Source organism: Polyergus mexicanus, unplaced genomic scaffold, assembly GCF_030449975.1.
Source record: "Polyergus mexicanus isolate NDT 795.1 unplaced genomic scaffold, iyPolMexi1.0 SCAF_1, whole genome shotgun sequence".
In the NCBI taxonomy this organism is placed as follows: domain Eukaryota; kingdom Metazoa; phylum Arthropoda; class Insecta; order Hymenoptera; family Formicidae; genus Polyergus; species Polyergus mexicanus.
The window spans coordinates 1,926,252-1,943,351 of NW_027223321.1; the positions used below are offsets into that span (position 1 = coordinate 1,926,252).

Sequence of the window (17,100 nt, forward strand, 5' to 3'; positions counted from 1 at the left end):
AGTCAACCATAAAATTACATCCTTAGCGAGCTGAGAAGTCGCTTTACAAGCTACGTTATATTATATATATATATAATACATTGCAGCTTTATAAGAAGCGGGATATCGTTTTTAATTTTTCCGCTGTTAAAATCGACGATGATAACCAGATATCTCCCCGACATAATTCCATATGATTCTTGCGAATCTTTTCGTAGTATTAAAAAAAATCATAAATACATATTTAGAAAATAAAAAAATTTTATTTTGAAAATATTTTATATTGCAGATTTTATTGCAGAATATTTTATTAATTCTCTTATTACAATGGATGATTTCAAAATGTTTCTTTATTCTTGTTTTATATAGATCAGTTTTATTTTATCATTGTATAGTGAATTAAAATTCTATCCTAATATGGATTTCATTTTAACCTTTACATTTTACTTTCTCTAGTTTATCCGTCTGTCTATAGCAGGAGCTGATTTTCGATAACAACATACTGTCTGTCTGGCGCGATTGCAGAACCCGTTTAATCACTTTCCATCTATCTCTGACATAAGATCATTGACATTCGATCAATGGAGTTTCTCTCAACAGTTCTAACAATTATTTTCAAACCGAATCAATGAAATAAAAATTCAAAAAGCTTCATCTATTTTTTCTCGGCTGGAAATTTTTCTAATTTTCGCGGAAAACATTTTTTCGTATATCTAGAGAATTCTCTTAACAGTTTTTGTTTAAGTAGTATCTCGAAAGTTCTATCGGATAGTAGAATTCGAATCATTTATGATTGAAATGAAAAAATTTGTAATTAATTTTTCCAAGGAAAATCTGATGAAGGAGATATAGTATATCTTTGGAGTTTTATTTTTTACATTTGATTGTCAGAACTCTGCTCACATTTAAAATGTATTAAGAATTTTTTAAGTTCTTTAAAGAAGAGCGGACACTTTGTCAATGTAATGAATATGATTTTACGGTCGACTATCATCGCCTTCTGTAGCGGAAAAATTATGAAAGCGATGTTGGAGCATGATATGGTGGTAGTATATATATCTGACCTTGCCTAAATTTTTCTTCCCTCATATGAAATTAGCTCTACATATTTTATCCTCGCGTCATTTCGCGAATCAGCTGAGAGCGCGGAGTGAGTTTCGCTTGTTAGGATTAAAAAGATAAGTCGCAAAATTCGAGGCCGCCATAAGAAAAAGAAATTAATCGTGTCGATTTTTGTGTATAATTTTCGATCACGTATATCACAGAGGAACTGAAAGGAAGAAGAGGCGTCGAAATATAAAATTGAGCAATGGCTTAAAAAACGGGGAGGTTGAATTTCGATCGGGCGTCTCGTTGACGCAACGTCAGTGTGACAGAGATCTACAGTTATCTCATCTTCCTCCGGCCGTTGTACTATTATCGCGCGTCATCTCGAAAAGAAGCGCGCTAACAATCACTCGCGAGAGCGACCACGCCACGGGTGAGATTCCACCGAGTGCCATACGCTTTATCAAGATTCCAGCACGTTTCCAGCACAAACAGCGGGATTGCCTTTCAGCGAATCGCCTCAAGGAGCCGCGGCGGAGGCGGCGACGGTTCGCAATATTATGTTCAGATGATATATCGCGGGAATGAATATAAAATAAATTTCGAAATAAGAACGAGTCAATTATATCGTCAGTTTCCCACAAATTTCTACGCCCTCGGGAACCCACGCGAATTCGCGCGAAATATACGAGATTATTTCCTTATCGTAGTATCGTAAAAAAACGATCGCTGGATTTCTCCCTTGATAGGTTTGTCTTTCTACAAATATCGCGATTAGGCGAAAATCACAAAGTTCCTAGGAAGAAACGGTGATTAAAGCGTGCCTTTATGATTTATATATAAAATAAAACCTACGTGTTCCTCGCTGTAATTTTCTCTTTTTACGCCTACAATGGAATAATCTGAGTTAATTAATGAGTCGTTAATCATTATCTTCACGCCGCGTCATCCGTGCTCCCCACCATACACGCAAATGCATTCACGCTTTCCGATCGAAAAGATTAACGCCAGGATCGTTTTGAGATTGGCGATTAATTCGATGGAATACCACGATAAATCGTACAAATTGTTGCAACGGTAACGCTTGAATAAAAACTCGCTGTCGTGGACACGATCGTTTATATCCGAAAGCAACGTGTTAAGTGCGAGTCTAACGTTAATTCGTCGTGATCGAGCTGCGTTTAATCGCGTACGAACTTCCTCGGGTCCTTGACCATACTCAACGGTACATTACAAGGTCAAGCGATATGAATTTGTCCGTCCGCAGCTGGTTAACCGGTCGGCAGACACGCGTGTGTATCTTTCGTGAATTTATCGTCGTGATTTGTAGCATCTGAGATTACAACACTCATCGGCCAATACATCTTGCATGAATCTTAAAATAAATATATGTGAAATCGCATTTTTCTCGATTCATTCTATTGTAGTATAAGCGATGAAAGAAAAATGCTAAAGCCGATATAGATTCTTCAGCCTAATCTCTGAGCAATTGAAAGATGGCACTTTATCAAAGTTAATGTGAGTTTGATCCACTTAATTAATTTACTCAGTCAAAAGTTCATTCGTTCCTCGTTTATATCGAGAATTCTTTTCTCCGCTCGCTTTGCCCAATATCATAATTTCAATATTTTTCAAAGTTTCTAAAAATTTTTTATTTTTCGCTTGTATAAAGTCTACGATAGCATCAAAACTGAAAGAGAGCCGTCTCTAATAAATATCTGTAAAAATATTGTATATAAATTTTTATTCTAAATATTTTCCGCTAGGAACTTTCCTCTAGAGCCTGGAAACAAAATCGATTCCGTTGCATTTCCTCTAATAAATAATACGAAAATTTTGACAAGACATACGTAACTAATATTACACAAGTATTTCTACCGCATTGTCGTCCCGGCTGTCTCTTCGCGAAAGTAGGCCCCTTGGAAACGGAATCTCGAAGATTGGCAACGGATGTCGAAGAAGCGCGCGCCTATCTGCCAAAGTCTCGTGGATGCTGCTCAAAAGCACGCGGGAAAGAAGCCTCTACCACCTACATCCTCGTAGCAGGTACCAGATGACTCCATAACACGCGAAGATAATGTAGGCAATTTAATAGCGCTTACGTATCTCTCGCTCTCTCTTTCTCGCGTACCGACTCGCGACGAGCGCGTGTTTTGATCGCTCTATCGATGGATCGATGCCGATTCTGCCGCGGTAGCTTTTTGCAACCGGAAAATATGCGATCCGTTTGTAGAAGAGCCGCTCGAAGGTTGGCGTTGCTCCGTTGAAGCGTTTCTGATTTAAGCGCGGCATTCCCTAGGGAGGGGGATTGCGATTTAATAGCCTTCCCCCTTCATCTTTCTCACTTTCTTCAAGCGATTCCTAGAGACGGCGCACGCCGGAAAACACCGATCGAAATGCAACAGTTACGCTGCAGGCATGTGAATGTACCATACATAGCGTACACTTGGTATGGGGAAGCTCTCTGTTGGTTCATTAAAGAAACGATTACGTTTGCTTTTTTTTTTCTATTAGCCGGTTGCATAATTTATAAGAGTTACATAGAGAGAGGGAGAGAGAGAGAGAGAGAGAGAGAGAGAGAGATGCATTCCTTTTTCTCCGCGTTCCTGCCATAAATCTTGTAGATCTTATTTCACTATCAACGCGACACGTCTACTGGATAAAATTCCGAAGAAAACGCGCGCCCCTCTTTATCGCCATTCTTGCACCGCTATTTCTGCAACGTGCGCGGATACTTAGAGCAGATGACATCCCGCATCGTGGTATGCAACGTTAGCATGTACGCAAATCGAGTTTACAATATCACGTATCCGATGCGCGATACGCCCGGTGCGCGTATCAGGTCGACGGAATTCTCTCTCCGTCGTTGGCTCTCCTATCGACAATAAACGCAACGCTACGCGGTTGCACGATACGCGTAACTGTACAGAAATAGCGTGTATAACGGACAATAGCGCTACGTACGTAAAATATTTATAATCCGCGTCTTTCCCGCGCCGCGCGTCGCGTAAATCATTCGGGTTCATTTTTTAATTCGCTGTTCGCGCGTGAGAATTTGTCCGTGATTTTTTTTTTTTTTTTTCACGGGCTTGCACGAAAACTGTAATAATAACGACCTCTGGTTATCAAGCAAATCTCATCTCGCGATCCTCTCTCATTGTGCGATCGGGTATAATAAGGTTCCTCGATTTAAATACAGTGTACGATTAATTGCGCGGAAGATGGTGTTATTAGTATTCCTCATAAATTTGAGTTGGCAATTTTTGACATTGAATATACAATACAAAGCGAGACGTTATTATCATTTAGTTGAAAATCGCACCCGATTGTGCACAATCATGAATACTGTCGCTGAAAATGACGTATCGCAATTTCGCGCGTTACATCGTTCGATTGCTGGTTTACGCGACTCTCAGGAATTAATTCGAGCGCGCAGAGCGATAAAGCGACACGCTCTCTGTAACGAGACGGTGTCCTTGTGCGCAAATTCAATCGGCCAATTGTTGTTCTCCCTTCCCTTCGAAATTCCCCTCGTAGAATCGTTTTTTTTTTCCCCATTGTCTTTTCATCAAACTCCACGACAATTTCGTCAATTCTCTTGTACGCGCTCTTTGCTAATTTAATCCCTAATAAGTCTAATAGTAGCGCAATTTTTTTTTTTGCGAAAGTCACCGAGAGACTCCCTTTCTCTCTTACAGATATTATCTTTATTTGCGAATCTTACATCTTTCCCTCTCATTTACAAACGTCATCTCTCGTTCCGTCAACCGAAACACTTGCAGCAGCGGTTGCGCGCTTACCTGCGTGTCTGGAGTTAATACGCGTAGCCGTCGCGTATTTCTTTCGGATCGTATATCCGCGTATACGTCGTCGTCCTGTCGTAACATTATCCACGATTGAATGAGGTACGAGCGACACGCAACCGCAATGTACGCGCGTCGTCTTAGGAGCAGCTCGCGTATACACGCGCGACCTGTTTCCTCCTGCGAGCATCTCGCTCGCCCCCTTCCGCCCCCCCCCACCATTTTTCTCCCCTCTCGATGGTGTACATTCATCTACCTTAATAGCCGTCCGCGTACCGGAAGGTCGGTGGATAATGTCCCATAAATTGCCGGAGATTAATCCGACTTTACGGCCAGCCCCCCTCCATGTCGGCTGGCATCCGCGTCGATTTAGACTCCCCAAGTGCCAGGTGCAATAAGGGGGTATCCTACTCCCTTCCCCTTTGCGGGATAATGCAGGAATATTTTGATCGCGAGCGCACATCGTTTAAGAGATTGTTAGGAAAATACGAGATATTCCATTTTGTCGCAAGAGAACGAATAAAAGTAACGAGAATGGCAAATAAATAGATGAGTAATGCCTGGATCTTTAACAATTCGGGGAGAAGCTTTTACGCGATTTTTAAAAAATCTTCCCTCGCATTATGAACGAAACGCCGAGGGCTACACCAGCTGAGGCGGTTCTAACGGTATAAGACTCGTTTTTAGCGAATAACATTTGATTTGACATCGGAGACCGGGTATATTCAGAGGCAATTTTATCCTTATTCATCACGATAAACTATAAAGTCGCAGTATATAATTCCATTTGCTGTAGCGACTTTATTTTTCTCTATGTAACTGTACCCTACTTCTCTATTTAGATATGCCTAAGAGTTTAAGCATTAAATGAATAAAAATAAACGTTATTCGAGAGAATAATATTACATATTGGCTGACCATTATTATAAATTGGCAGACATGTTCGTTTTTTTTTTTTTCCCCCCTCGTAACGGTAGGATCGCTCAAGGTCTAACGAGGATTCTGCAGTTTTCCCGAGCGATGATGCTTGAATGATTCGATAAGGATTCTAACTGTGAAGAAATTTCCATCTAAATATATAGCGTCCAGTCTGCGTCAATGCAAAATGGAAAGAGAGTTGATAGCTCCTTGAATTATTACTTACAGCTCTGGCAAAAGCAATCAACCGTGATAAAATGTAGGTACCTCGCGTATACGCCTCTAAAAATTAATATTATACGCATTTGAAAGATTCGTGTTATGAAAATTAGCTAAATTAAAAAAAAAAAAAAAAAAACTATCTCGTCTGCATTCTCGTTATCGAGGGAATGCATTCGCGTCACACGTGTAAGATACGTCACCGAAGAGGAAAATTCTTCGAATTTTTCATGCAAGTCGGTCTTCGTGTTTCTCGACGATCCGTCAGGTGCCTACTATCTCGTGCTTGGAAATAGCCGCGCGACGCGAAACGCGCAGAATGCACAAACGCGAGGTGACAGCAATTATCGATACGACGGAAACGTCAGTCGCGAGGAAACTTGTAAAAGCGCGGCCGCCTCTCGGAACAATTGACCTCTGCCCCTCGCAATTTTTTACTTACCGAACAGACGTATCGCGTGGTACGCAAACGTGGGGGATAATCACTGGTCCGGCGATTAATTGAGACACCAGCGTGAAAATATCTCGATGAGTTTTGACGAGCCGTGTAAATTAGACGAACAAAATTATAATAATCGTCGTGCAAGATGATTAATTTTAACTGAATAATCGTTTTTCGCGTGCAAAAGTAAATATAAGTACAATCTTGTTGTTAGCCAAATAAAATGGTTATGATTAATAATACAATTGTTTAATATTATTATTTCGAAATTAATCGTGGCAAGAAAGTCGGAATAAAAAAACATTTCTTAATCACTGAAAATATATAAATATATTTTTATAAGTGACAAGTTTTATGATGACGTGAGCTTGTTTGTTTTTCTGAATTGAATATTGTTGTAATAACGGTTTCGTTCATTGTCATACGTTTCTCGTAAGATAATATTTAAACATAATAATTGCCGCACTTACAAAGGGATAGCTTAGATGAATCGAATGAAAGAGATCGAACATCATCAAGAAATCAAGTTATTTTCCACCGGAGTCAAAGTTCCGTTCTTACAAACACTTTTACATATCTTATGGCTCAGCGTTCTAGCGGTATTTTCAGATGCCTTGGAATACTTTTAGGTTAAATCTTTCCAAGCCTCCATTCATACCTTTCCGTTATTTCATTAGCGTGAGTCAAAAACACACATCCTCTCTGTTTGAAATGGAGTTTGTTCCGATAAAACTTGCGACATGAGAAATATTATAAATGTGACAAATTTTTGAAAAGTAATATTTTCAAGGATTTATAAAATCCAATATATATTCACTTAAGACACTCAAACATAATTTTAATATCAAATTTTACGGTATTATTAGTACTTAGTCTTAATGACAGATAATATTTGTCGTTAGTAAAACATTTTGTTTATATTTTATCGCGCAAATGTGTTAGCGTCGTTATTTTTTATTTTCTTCATTATTTTACGTTAATAAAGTTACATCAACGAGGAAGGAAGCGGCTGGTTCTGACGGCACTCATCCGCCATAATTCGCGTAGAACGCTAGTATCATTTGCATAACACCCTATTTGCAGGATCGTACTTCGTTAACTGGCGATGATCTCGCGATCTAAGACACGAGGAGAGGCGTGCGACCAAAGAGCAATTATTTACATCGTTAAAATTGCGAAACAATCGAATAATTTGCCGGTAAAAAGCGAATATACGCAAAAGCCTTCCGTGCGAAAGTTGTAAAAATTTCTTCTCATCTTTCCGACATAATAATAATCCGTTCCAAGCTATTGTCGGACGTATTGCTAAGTAAATGTTTATTTCAGCTCTCATTAAAAAAACATGGATATTCTCCCGAATTCGCATCAAGAGTTTAAAAAAATACAAGCGTATTTAGGAATTTAATAAAAAATTAAATATCTCTATAATATTTTTGAATATTCTCAAAATATTTAAAAAAATGTTTAAAAAATAATCGCGCAATTTTATTAACCATACGATTATCCATCGTGAAAGCGAAGAATATGTGTGATAATGACTAATGAAATACCGTAATTCTCTTTTATTGCATCTTTTGTTATATTCAACTACGCTATATAAATAGCCATTAAACTTAATGATCAAACACGATGAATAAATTTTCCTTTCGCGAAGAATTTTATTGGTTGCGTTATATTCTGTTTAATCGCAGTTGTAAAAATTTTGATTCATTGTTCGCCGACGTGATATTTTCCTTAATTATAAAAAATTATCAGAGAGCTACGACTCTCGTACCAATACTGTACAATTTTAAAAATAATATCTCTCCTCGGTAGAGGAACACTCTTTGGACAGACATATCCTGCGTCAAACGTTCTTTCGTTCGTCGCATTCGTCACGATAATTAGGAGCCAGATCCGGCGAGTTCATCTTGATCACGGGCGGATGGCATCGCCCGGTAAATAATGGCGCCATTACTTATGAAAGATATTTGATTGTCGCCGAAGTGCGCGAGAATCCACGACGAATCAAGTATCGTAATAATCTTTCGTTAGGCGGTGGGACACGTGCGGTTCCCCGATATATACCTACATGTATATATATATATGCACACGTTACACTCTGTCCATGAGCACGTGTGCGAATCGAGCGGTACGCACACGCCGGGGCCCCGTGTTCCCTCAATTAATAAAAGTACTGCAAAAAACGGGATCGCTATTGTAATTAAAGCGCGATACGGAAGCTACTGCTCCGCCGAGCCGCTGCGGCCAAGAACGACGAGAAGATGAATCGTACAGAGTAAAAGAAAGAAAGAAAGAGAAGGAAGGAAAGAGATGTATACGCGGAGAGAAGCAGAAGGAGGGAAGGATAGAAGACGAACGAGGAGGGGGGGGGGGAGGGGGAGAGGGGAAGGACAGAGAAGGGAAAGACGAGAGTGGACACCAGTCACGCTTCACGCCAATTTAACTCGGCTTGGATGCACGACGACGACAACGGAAAGAAAAAGAAAAGAAGAGACACGAATATAAGAGAATGGAGAGAGAGAAATAGTCGCGCGAATGACGATTTATGAACCCTCTTCGCGCGCGATGACATAACTTTGATTCACGACGTATTAATATCTCGTAGACGTATTTATTACAGCTTGATTGTAATTTACTCGCCCCTATCGACCAGAAACTAAGGCGATCCTTCACAGATTGTTAACGCGATCGTAGAAAATTACAGATTAAGGGATGTGTAAATAGATGCGTGTTTATGATAAGAATTTAATTTTAACCGAGCTCTTTGAGAGAGGGAGAGAGATTCAAATTGTATACTTAATATCGTCTGGTTATTTTTTTTTTTTTTTTCCTGCGAACGGTAAACGACCACCGCACGTTGCGATTGCCTGAATATTGACGTCGTTGTAACGGGGGACGCGTACGCGGAAGCGACACAAGGGCAAATCGGCAATGGAGGAATGACACGGAAAGTTGGCAACAAACAGGAAGACGAGCGGAAGGCAACGAGCGACGAGAGCGTGCGAGTGAACCGGATGGCGAAACGACTTTTTGAGCGGATGAACACTCGCACGACACCCGAGCACAACACAGGTACCGTTTTTTTTTTTTTATCTTCTCTACTTGCCTCGTGTTACTCTCATTTAAATAAGATTTATCCTCGCACACGTTAGATGAGAGATATCGTGACTCGTTCCCGCGTTAATTGACGCGATCATCATTTATTCGAGCGACAATGCAAGTTTCTTTCGATATATGTATAATAAGTCTCGGGACATATCTGGTTTAAGGAATCGTAAGAGAAAGAGAGAAACAAGATCGTCGTAAAAGGCAAATTACAATTACTGTGTGTTAATCACGTCGCGCGATTAGTTAATTAATTAATCGCATCGCGCGATTACATCGGATTAACTTCATCTGCATCTTAATGCTTTTAATCGTTCAAAAAATCATCCGCACATATATTAATTTTATATGTATATTCTTACTTCGAACAAAATGTTCCATGCAATTAACGCATAAGAAATAAGACGAGTATCTCTAATGGTTAATTTATCAGTGGGGCGGATAGGAGGTGCCAATAAAGTATCATAATTTCCCAATCCCTCACGTGACGTAGCGTAATTAACGTTGTAGCGCTGAAGCAGAGTCGGTGTAAATCGACGATATTACGAAACTTTTATACTTTAGCAAAGTGTAAAAGATTATCGCCAAGTGTCATGTCAAGTGATATTACACCTGGGGATTTTGCCGGCCCCACTTCTCCCCACTATAATTTATACGAGGAAGCGAGGAGATTTACTATGTTGCTCGCAGGAAACAACGTCGCGGACGATTAAGCGAGGAAATATCGTTTTCGAAAAGATGCTTTAGAACGAGGAGATTTAGGCTCGTCGATCGAACCTACCGCAAGAACGTACACGAATCATCGTTGTCGTCCCTCGCGCGATCATCCGTTTCGGGATAATTATCTTCGACCGCGTCTATGATCGGTTCTCGAAGCGTACCTTGTTCGCGCGATAGGGTGCTACATTCGCTACGAGATGATGTATTCCTGTGTAAAGCTTCCTGGGAGAATTTTTTTTTCTATATTTTTTAATTTTCGTCGTGTATAAATTTAAAACGCCGCGCTAATTACCGTTTCCCAGAAGTCCTCGAAGCGTGAAACTTCGAAGCGGGTCTTCACAGCAATTTCACACGACGATCTACGACGATAAAAAATCAGGGTAAAGTGTTACTCACAAAGTTGTAGATGGTATGTACGTGTTAAGGGGAAACGATAAAAAAAAAAACCAAACAAACAAACAAACAAACAAACAAACATAGCAGCATGCGAGCTACTCTGCATCTCTACTCCGGTAATTTCGGGAAGTAAACGGCAACTTCATTACCCTAATCTCGCTCGGAGAGAGATCGCGGTCAATCTATGCCAGGAGGCTCGGACGCCGCGCGTGGTCCTCGTAATATGAAGACGACCAAGGAGAACGATCATCATCCTCCACACGCTGTCGGAGGTGGAATCGCCTCGCCGCTATGTAATTCGAAATGATCTTCTCGCGCGCGGACACCTCCCCTTTCCCTCCATCTCCCCCTCGCAATCGATGCACCGTGATCGGCCGTGACACACGCTCGACCAGATTCCATCCCGCCGATCATCCTCCCGAGTGCCCCCCCTCGCCCCTTATGGTGCTCGCTCGTGCGTGAATCGTACCGCGGCATAATACATCGGGGGAGAGATCGGTCGTTTTGTATTATTAGTCAGCAGGCCGCGAGGAGAGATATCGTTGGATACCGAGGAATTGCGAAGAGAAGAATTGCGGTCGAGAAAAAATTCTAGGGCGGTGCACGTAGCAGATACAAGAAAGAGGCGACGAGGATGATCGAAGAGAAAGAAAAGATACGCGCCCGTGCACAGTCGTGCGGTTATAATTGACACGGGAAATTGCCGTGAATAATTATAATTATAAATTAGATGCGTGATATGTTGAAATTATGTATCATTAAGATTATAGACAAGCATGCGACGTGCGTAGATTTTAAATGGGACAAACAAAGTATTGAAAATCACTCTGTGTTTGATTTTCTAAACTGATACAACTTTTCAGCGATCGATAATCGCTGGGTGTTTAGTAAGAGTTGATATAAGCTTGATTCTTTTGGTCAATTCTAAAGTGGTCTTTTCAGGCATTTTCTTTGACGAAATGCATAATCTGCGGCGACTATCTTTTGAGTAATATTATATTATTCTATATTATTATTGATTTTTGAATGTATTTTATTTTTTTTTTCTTTTGCATCAATTTTTATTACGTTCCATGTTTTCAATAGATATAATCATTGAGATGTCATTGACTTTAATTATTATTCGCTTGTAAAAAAATTTTCAAAGACGTGCAATAATATTATCAAAACTGTGACATAGCTTAAAAAGAAAGTCTCTAATAAATATCTATAGATACTTATTTTAATCTTCTAGAACCCACGTTTATATACTTATCCTCACATTGAAGCAACTTGAAGTAAATGAAGGAGAGAAAAGAAAAAGTCGAATTAACGAAGACATTCGTCTGACAATCACTATCCCATCAATCCTGTCTCGTGTTCATCTCAAGTTGTTAACTATTCTCGTCTCACTTTTCCCGTTGACGGCCGACGTCAATCTCAGCTGGAAACCAGTTGAACGAACATAATAATTTTGTGCGACACGCACTGCGAAACAGAATAAATTTATATCCCGCGATGTCATGAATTAATAAATAATAACTCCCGTTGCCGAGATAAAATGTCAGTGTCCATATATGGAGCGCGTGAAAAGGGTAAAATAGCGAGACAAAACCACGTGCGCGCGTACAAGTCTACCGAGAGAAACGCGCGACAGGCTCTCGTAAATTTTGTTCTATATCACAAACGGGGAAAAAAATATTCACGGATAGAGAAAAACGCGTTTGCTCGAGGGACTACTAATTTCGCGGCCCCGTCGATCGTCCCGTCTTTCGAACGCTAATTTTTGCGTTCTCGCTGCGTTTCTATTCTTCTCCCGAAGAAGCCAGGCCCTATCCAGCGCTCTCGCGATCCATCTTCTTTTCCGTACAGTTTTCCCTGTCTCTAAATTGAAACGGCTCCGAGACGCACACGCGTGACGAGAATCGCCAATAACGGCGCCCGCGACGTTATATCCTTGCGGAATCCTGGAAATAATTGGCTGGATCGTAGCGGCGGCACACGAGGAAGAGACGACGAACGCGACCGCTCTTTTGATTACGAATACGTCGGTTTTTTCATGCTACTCACTCTCGGAAGTCGTCCGGGTTGGCAGTTAATCCCCCGCGGAAGAGATATCAAGATATTCTATGAACGAAAAGAATACGCGATTTTATAGACGTCGATAAGAAAATGGAGGAAAGTTTCGCGAACAGAAATAGAGAATCTGAACGACGCAGAATTGTATGGGGAAACTTGATGATTTATGATACAGAGAAAGATAAACAGCTATCGATCAACAGTATTACGATACTTGGCAGATATAATTCTATGTATGTATATACTTTATCTTAATTTTAATTGTCGAAAATCGTACTCCGCAGACTATGCAGCTATCTTATTATTAATCGATGATTCGATTAATTTATTGCGTTCAATAATAGGTTAAATACAACGATCAATAGGTATGATTGAATACGATCGTATGTATTCTCAGCTAATATATAGCATCGCAGCAATTTGCGACTGTCGAATGATTTTCACTGACAGCGCAAACTATTAATATCCGAGATAGATAGCGTACTCTCATGGCATCGGTCGTATATACATTGAAGCATCTTTTTCCAAAGTTCCCGACCACCAAGATGTAGCAACGGCGGATGGGAACTCGCTGGGTGGTCAACGTCCGGGCGTCCACGTCACACTAGTCGAAGCGGAATCGCGGAGATGAAGACCGCGAGCGGAAAAACAGGAGCAACGGAAGGAAGGAAAAAACCGCGAGCATCAACCGTACGGTATCTCGACGGATATCGAGGCAAGGAAATACACGAGGCGCTGGTCCCTCTTTTACAGCATGCGCGCAAAAAATGCGAAGCTGCTGGTATCGCGTAAGGAAGACATCGAAGAACACGAGAGATAAGGTCAAAATCGAAATAGATAACTCGGCGATAATGGCGCAATGATATTCGCTCTTATCTCTGTAAAGAAAACCACAGTTATAAAAATTATTTTCCGATTGCACGCTGAAGAAGAGCGACTAATGGGGCGGAGAAGAGCGGCGAAAAAAGATGAGAGATGCAGAAGAAATATTGTAGAAATAGAATGCACGAGGAGAGAAGCGACGGTCGATGGTAGAGAGAGAGAGAGAGAGAGAGAAGAGGAATTTCTCTTCGCGATGGAATGAGGAAATTACGAGGAGGAGGAAGCGACAGCGAGTCTCGGATGTCACCGGCAACGGCGGCTGGTCCACGTCAGGCGTATCGTGAACGGGACGACACGCTTCGCGGATGTTGCGCGGTTAAATCTGAGAGAGAGAGATAGAGAGAACATTCGCGTTAGCACGCGTGGATTAAGACCTATGGCTTATTAGATCAAGGTAGATCGCCGACCTCCCGTACTGCGTCGCTACGGAAAGAGACGCGAAATCTCGTCAATGAGGAAGAAATAAAATCGCACGTCGAGGCAATTAACGTTGACGTTTCGCAATTTTTTTTCGCCAATTGAGATTCGATAGCGATGCGAGCGTGGGAAGAAGCGACATCGATTCAACTATGCGAAAGAGATTGTATAGATATATGGTATATATCTAATTCAATCGACGATTGAAGGAATTCATATAAAATAATTATCCCTAGAGAACCATGCGATTTTATTATATTTTTCATGTTAGGTCGCCTAGAAATACCACACGTATGCACATACATGGATTATCATACACGACGACGTTCCGTTATGCGATTCTCATCGAAGCTTTGAATTCTAATTCGTGCGAAGTTCACGACGCGCGCACTTGAAAGATCATTTCCTATCAATTATGATAGTATTGTATTATCGTAATCTGGTAATCGGCTTGGATCCGCATTAACAGATCGGAGCTCATTACATTGCTAATGTTGCCTATACGGTCGTGCCATCGTTCTTTAATGCACCGTTTCGCTTTTCCCGCGGGACTCGTGTAAATTTCGGACCGTAAAAAAGAAAAAAAAAAAAAAAATCTACGAAGTAAAAATATTTCGCACGCGCAACAAAAGATTTTTCTTAAATACTGGAATATCTCGGCTGTTTTCTGAATTTCAAGAAATCCGCGGAAGAAGAAGACATAGAATCTTGAAGTTTTCTAATTTGACGAAAGAAGAGCCTGCCCCCCCCCCCCAAAAAAAAAAAAAAAAAAACTTTAGTTGCAAAAATGTTTAAATAAAATTAATCCATGTCCATAACCCAATAGGGGAGAAATAATTTAGATAAATATTCTTATTTTCTATTTCAAACACATCATTATGTATCCATCTCCGATTAAATTACTTGTAAATATAGTTTGCTTCGTACACTGCGGAAAACCGCCAACGCAGTGAGTCGAGTCAGACTCATGGACATATCTACTACCTCACAGCGCCGGTCGAGAGGTCGAGGCTCGTTAGGTCGGTTACGTCGGCAATGTAATCTACGACATTACGATGTCTAATCGTCTCTAATGTGCCGAGTCGTCCTCAAATCTCCGTTCGCGGTTGGAACACGGAAGACGTAACATATATGCCCCGGAGGAAGATTTTTCGAAGCCTCCGAAGATTGAAAACCTAGGCGAAGGCCCTCGCAAAGGCGACGCGAAGGCAGTTCGCGGAATTCAACAGGCGGCGTGACGGTGATTGTGGGAAACTGGGAATTGACCGGAGAGGGCGGGGGAATTTCGTAAATATAGAAATAATATATGCAGAGGTATCATCGTTTGGTCCATGATGACGATGGCAATGTCGATCAACTGCACGAAAAATTCGAACGGGATCGTCGATCGTTCCGTCGTAACTAATGATTTCATCATTTGTCCGTTTTCGAAATCAGGATATCATAAGGCCAAGATAAAATTCTAGACCGTATACCCCGGATATAATCATATTTTATAAATTTTATTTCTTCAAATATTATATCAAACGACATAAAATTTAAAAAATTAATATTCATATAAATAATATTAATTATTAATATATTTTATAATATTAATTATTTATTTTTAATATTAATTGAAAATACAATTCTGTCCCAAATTTTCTCGAATTTTTCTCGAAACGCCAATTATAAACGATTTAAAGCGGACTTTAGATTGCGTATTAATTCATTATTAAATGAGAAGTGAATAAAAAGATCATTATTTGCAATATAGATTGAGATTAAAATAATGCACTTTTAATTAGAAATAAAGTCCCAAATGCTCTGTACAAATTATTAGCGATTAGATTTAAAGATTCACGACCTGATGTTTTAATAGAACATCGCGGTAGCTCGAAGACGATGAACGGGAATAGGGATTCCTCGTTAAAGGAAGCTCGGTAAACAAGGACAAGTATCCGACTTGCAATTTCTTAAAGAAATAACATCGGATCCAAACGTGTTGACTTATTGACGACATATATACGATGAGGTCTCGTTGTCGAGACCGTAAGCACTTTAATACAACGCAGTTACGATATCGGGGGGGGGGGGGGGAGGGGCTCGGTATATACCATAACTGTACACTCTAATGGAGATACACGATTGTGGAGATTGGACACGGTTTCTGCCAGACCCGGACGAGTTACCCGACCTTCATTTCGCACCGCGGGAGAACAAAGAGCGCTTTCCCGCGTTCGACACGAGCCACTTAACAAACGAGACAAGCTCGTTACAAACATCCGAAAAGTTCCGTTTTCGTATCGAAAAAGATCCTTTTGCGATGCGATACCCAAAACAAATTTTTGCATTCAAATCTCTTCGTTATAGATTTCGAAATCTCATTTGATCTCGTAAATGATTCGCAAATATATATATTTCCGGATTGTAAAGCTTCGGAAAAAAAAAAAAAAAATGTGCATTCGCGAGAATTGATATGCACATAGACTCGATATTTCAATATTCAAAGATATTAAAAAAAAATCATATGGTTTAACGAGAATAAAATACCCGACATCAGGATATCTACGTTCGTGTGTAACCGTCAAAACGATTAAAATTATTAGGGATAATTAATATTTATAAATACTGTGGGATAAAATATATAGGAAAGGCGAAAAATGCTTAACGTTTTTCTTAAAAACAACATTTTCTGCAATAAAAGATAGAATCTGCAATTTTTCTCATCCGCTCGTAAAAAGTTCTACGATCTTACAAGTTATTGCGAAAAAAGCGATCTCTCGAGAACAGGATGGCGAACCGGGAATCATCGCAAAGTGCGAGAAGTCGCACGGTTGCTACCGACACACAGCCCGCTCTCTCGGCCCCTTCAAGGTCGTCCAAGGTTGTTCCCGAGACGAACAAGGTTCTTAGACTCTCGAGAAACTCGACTCCGTCCCTCCCCCTTCGCCGCGGTTGAAAAGAAGGCGAGCGAATGTGTTGCAGAAAACGCGAAGCTCTGCATTATTACTTTCCTTTATCTTCTCTTCTCCTATCCCGCGACTGCAGTTGCACATCAGGTGCAACTTCTTTCCGCCTCCTGGGCACATCCCGTTTACTCGTTCCCTTTTTATCCCACTGACAGATACA

General features: G+C 40.5%; 1 protein-coding gene across 8 annotated transcripts in view; it reads right to left on the minus strand.

Annotated features, from left to right (window-relative positions):
* Positions 1 to 17,100, minus strand: part of Tyn (trynity) — a 161,750-nt gene that overhangs the window by 44,806 nt on the left and 99,844 nt on the right. The window contains exon 1 of one of the 8 annotated variants that reach the window (XM_070314883.1): positions 4,827 to 4,865. The exons of the other annotated variants lie outside the window; for them this stretch is intronic. The gene's annotated coding sequence lies outside the window, so the exon portion shown is untranslated. Of the gene's footprint in view, positions 1 to 4,826; positions 4,866 to 17,100 lie in introns of those variants that run through there. 8 annotated transcript variants of the gene reach the window in all.